Below are 5195 nucleotides of genomic sequence, written 5' to 3' on the forward strand. Positions count from 1 at the left end.
TCAAGGTTTTAGTTTCTCCAAAGGCCACTTGTAGAGTAATGTGTTTTTAGAGGAATGCATTTTTCTAAGGAATCAGAAAATAAGATTAAGGTTTTACTAAGATGTCTATATTATTCTCATTGCTTTTGCTAGCAGCAGCACTATATTAGACGACAGTGGCACATTTTTCTCTCATTTTTTGGTTAGAATTAGGTTTCAGAAGTTGAATAAGCAGTGTAAAAATAGTTTCTTCTGAAATAAAAATCAAATATTTGCTTTTGAAAAGAAATGGTTTAGGCTTTTACTGAATATATTTAAATTGATTTTTATGCTTTTACAAGCATGGGCGCAACGCGACTCCCAGGAAGATTGGGCAGAGTGGGTATTGCTTACACTGTTAAGGAAAGTACACAAATGCTTTTAAAGGCATTGTAAAACTTGTTTAAAAATTTAATTTCATTCTGGGTGCAACATATCTTGTGATCCAAAAACTCGGTGAAAGTGCGAGGTGCCTCACACTCCTGCTCTCAAAAGCTGTTCTGTTTCCAGAGTGATCTGTTTCTGTTGATTCGGACATCAGAAATGACCCTTGGCAAGATTTTGAAGTGTGAAGTTTGTCCTCAGAACTGAGAGGGGTAGAAATGAGGCTGTCAGTCCTCTCATCCACTGTCTGGGCCTTCTAGGTGCCCTTCATTATTCCATTGAAACATGTTCCCAGGAAGCGCCCTCAGAAAATTTCCAATGAAGTAATTGACATTGCCATATGAGCGCTGAGCTACAACTGAAAATGGAAAAATATTTGCATTTTGAGAGGTGGAAATCCTATAGTACAAAGGAATGGAACACAAATGAATCCCTGGGCAGAACAATTTTACTGTTTTGGGTGTGGGTAGAAATGGTGAGGTGGGGGTCTTAGCCTATTGCCCCATTGACACATAAAATCAACCCTGAGGATGAGTTTATTTACAATTTATCACCTTAGATTTTTGCTTACATTTTATTCACTCTACAGTTTAAAAAAAAATATTTTCTAAGCATTTTCACATAAATGATTCATCCAAGTGACTTAACACTTGGCATATGCCAGGCACTGTGTGTGCAGTGATGGAGTTCACTCCTGTTCTTAACCACAATGGAGCCAACTCTGAGAGGAGCCTTAGCAGGTATTACCTCTGTTTTTACAGGTGAGGAGATAGGAACAGAGAGAGTTGGTCAGATGCGTTGCCCTAAATCTTCCAATATGTGGTTGGATCACCAATACAACAAGAGGGTAAGATAGCATCACAGGGCTCACTAAAAAAGAAGCAACCCTCCCCCACCCACCAAAAAAACAAAACGAAACTGCTACACTTGACAGAGCAAACCCAGCTTTTCTTTCTAATCTATACCTATTCCTTCTAGATTCCTGGTGAAACTGTGTTGCAATAGGTAATACAGCATATTTTCCTATAATAATTACCAGTTAAAGTAACACAGGTAAAGATGCACATCCCTGTAAGAGTGCTTATAATTAGGCCATTTTTGTGTTGTAATTAGAAGAGCTTATCTGAAAGCTTAATCAAAGTTATTAGTATTCTTGGTTAGAATGACTATTAGACACCTTCATGCATTATCAATAATGGATATTTAAAGAAGTATGCAATGTCTATGGCCATACTACCCTGAATGTGCCAATCTCATCTGATCTTGGAAGCTAAGCAGGGCCAGGCCCCAGGCCCGCTTAGTACTTGGATGGGAGACTGCCTGGGAACAACGTGTGCTGTAGACTTTAACATAACATAACATAACATAGCATAGCATAGCATAGCATAGGATAGCATAGCATAGCATAGCATAGCATAGCATAGCATAGCATAACATAACAACATAACATAACATAACATAACATAACATAACATAACATAACATAACATAACAACAAAACATAACATAACATAACATAACATAACATAACATAACATAACATAACATAACATAACATAACATAACATAACACATAAAGTATGCGATGGGTGGTTTCCAATGTGTCCTGAAGTTTGGTGGAGAAAGCGACAGCTATGTTGAGTCAGGTAATGTTTGATTAATGAAGATCTCTGTTAGTAGATCTTGGCTGGTCATTATTTTATAGTCGTGTTATGAAGTTTTGCTTTTTATTTTCCAAACTTTCTCTTCTGTAATTTAAGCCCATTTTAATTTTCTCTGGTCTGCTCTTGTTAGTGGTTTTTCTGTTTGTTTATTTATTTATTTATTTATTTATTTTTGTCTTTTTTGTGACTGGTAAGGGGAATGCAACCCTTGGCGTGGTGTCACGCGCACGGGCCATTCCTATATAGGATCCGAACCCGCAGCGGGAGTGCCACTGCGCTCCCAAGCACTGCACTCTCCCCAGTGGGCCACGGGGCCGGCTCCTGTTTGTTTATTTTTAATAATGCATACATTTGACTAAAAGGCAGTCACAAACCTAGAACTTACACATCCAAACAAATTGTGTCTTTTTCGGATGTTACTTTTGGAGGACACGCACCAATCCTGATGGGCTACCAAGAAGGACATTTTTAGAACCTCCTTTTTCTGATTGTTTTTGGTGTCACCTTATAAGTCATGAGAAAAGCAGTTTCATTTTTACGGCAGTTAGCATTACTCAGTGTTATCTCACTCTCAGAAATTATTCGGTTATTTCAGAAGATCCATTCACCCTTCAAAAAAAAAAAGGCATTAGCACCTTTGCAGTCATTTGGAAAAACAGGCCATTGGCTGTAGCGAGTTTCAGAACCAGCTAGAGAATTCCTTCACCTCTTGGAAAGTGCAGTATTCTGGGGCCAGCTGTACTTGAGTTGAATGCTCAAGAATAAAATTCATCTTAGATCAGCCCAACAATCATCAAATTATTAAAAACTACTTCTAATATAATTTGGATCCAAAAGGTGCCATCAATCAAGGTGACTATACCTGTTTTCAATAGGCAGGAGTAGCATCTCTGTGGTTTAACAAGTCTAAAGAAAATCAAGGACACGCAAGAAATAAAAGTAACAAGTAAGAAAACATAGGTTTGGGGGATTCAAAGAACTTATAATTAGAAAGAGGTGCTGTGATTTTGCTTAACCAATATGGATTGATCTAAAGTGCATTATGTTTTCCAGTAAATCTCCATAAAATGGTTAACGTCAAGTTGCAGGCACAGTATTACTCATGAAACTTTAATCAAATGCATTTTAAACATATTCTTCAAATTGCAGGGCAATTGACGAGTAACATTACAAATCTAGTATCCATTCAGATGCGGCTGTCTGGGCCAGAAGCTTGACCTGGGGTCAGCCTGGACACAACATCTGAGCAGCAGCCTGTGATCTTTCTTAAAGTGGCATGTAAACTCTTGGCAAAGATTCAAGCAAAATCAAATCTCCGAAACCTCACTTAAAGGCCTCAACATTAGAGAACTTTATTTTTCAGAAATATTACAGAATCCTCCATGTTTGAAAGTGAAAGGACTAAGGCTGAAATTGTGGCAATAAATCTTTTCAGAAATCATTATAGCCATCCTCTATTACTTAAGAAACAGGCTTCCAGGACAACCTGGAATCAACTGGCATTCTTACCATTTTTGAGGACCTGGGAATAATATACCTAAAATTTACTAAAATCCAAATTTTTATCTCGTGTTGCTTAGATTTAGAATTTACATTTCTGAAAGCAGAAAAAGAAAGCTAACTCAAGGGCTCAATACACATATTTGAAGCCAAGTTCTATATTCAGTAATACTCAATTGAAAGATATAAAACTTAATTCAGGTTTTTCTTTGTAAGAAGCTAGCTCATGAAATAATTTTTGCCTACTTGGATTATTTCTGAAAGACAGAAGGCCCAAAGTTATTACCTAGTTTGTGTTCTTCAAATAGATGAAGTTCCTGTTTGGGGGGCTCCTTTCACTGTAAATGGTTAGCAGCAGTGATGGAGGGAAGGAAGGGGTTTGGTGAGAGAGGACAGAGCTAAAACCTCAGGCTAAAAAGGTTTTATGATTATTTGAAGTTTTAAAATATTGTAATACACAAGATCCACTGGGGCCGAGGGCCTCAGCCATGCCCCCCGACATCCACATCCAGCCTAGCAACCACCAGGACACCTCCTGAAACACCCCAGGCTCCTGAGCCAGGGTGGTAGGGGGCCAAGGGCCTCAGCCATCAGCATCCAGCCCAGCCATGACCAAGCTGCCATTGGAAGCCCCTGGGCTTTCCTGCTGGAAGGAGGGGGGTGCCACAGGCCTCCACCAATTCCTCCCCTTCCTCCTCCTGTCACCTTATCTCCCTCTCCTTTTCCCTTTCCCTCTCGTCCCAACTGCTCTGCAACATCTTAGAATGTAAAAAAATAAATAAATTTGAAAAAATTAAAAAAATAAAATATTGTAATACCCAAGATCCATTGCTATACAGAAACCTTCCACTCTCCTTTTCCATAATCATTGTCATCATCATAACAAAATGACCAATTAAATTAAGTATGCCTTTCCTCTGTTGACCGAAGATACAAGAGAACCAAGTTAGTACTTTGCTTTTGGTGAGTTTCTGAGAGTAGTTGTGATCTCCAGAAGGGCAGGAATCACCTGAAGTGCACGTGTGGTGTTTTAGAATGCATGTGTGTCTCTGTGTCATTCAAAAACTATTTATTGAGCTACAGTGCCAGGCAATGTTGTCAGTTCTGGTAATGTAGCAGTGAATAAGTGTGACAAAAATTCCTGCCTACCTGGACCTTAGTCAGCAGAGACTAATAATAAACCAACATATATTTTTACAGTGTTGATAAGAACAATGGGAAAAAACCAAACAGGAGAGGTGGATGGGGAGGTTTGATGGCTTGGATGGGCTTGCCATTTAAGATAAGATAGTGAGACGTGTGTGTTAGGGGAAAGAGCCATCCAACTGAGGGAGCAGAAAGGGCAAACACCCTTCAATAAATAAGTTCAACAAGCAGCAAGGTGACCACTGCGGTTGGTGTGAGGTGAGCAAGAGGGAGAGTAAGGAGGTGAGGTCAGAAGGTAGTGAGGGGAGGAACCGTAGGCACTGCAAGGATTTGAGGTTTTACTCTGAGGTGGAAAGGCATCGGAAGTGTTTGAGCAGAATGGGCTCATGATCCAACTTACGTATCAAAAGACTGATTGTTTTGTAGAGAAAAGACTGTAAAGGGGTGAGAGTAGCAGCAGGGAGGCCAGTCAGAAGGTGATGT

The 5195-nt window shown here is 39.4% G+C and overlaps 1 pseudogene; it reads left to right on the plus strand.

Moving 5' to 3' along the window:
* The first annotated feature begins 1622 nt into the window (after positions 1 to 1622).
* On the plus strand, positions 1623 to 1747 carry LOC134379403 (5S ribosomal RNA; annotated as a pseudogene).
* The last annotated feature ends 3448 nt before the right edge of the window (positions 1748 to 5195 follow it).

Source organism: Cynocephalus volans, chromosome 5, assembly GCF_027409185.1.
Source record: "Cynocephalus volans isolate mCynVol1 chromosome 5, mCynVol1.pri, whole genome shotgun sequence".
Taxonomy (NCBI): Eukaryota; Metazoa; Chordata; class Mammalia; order Dermoptera; family Cynocephalidae; genus Cynocephalus; species Cynocephalus volans.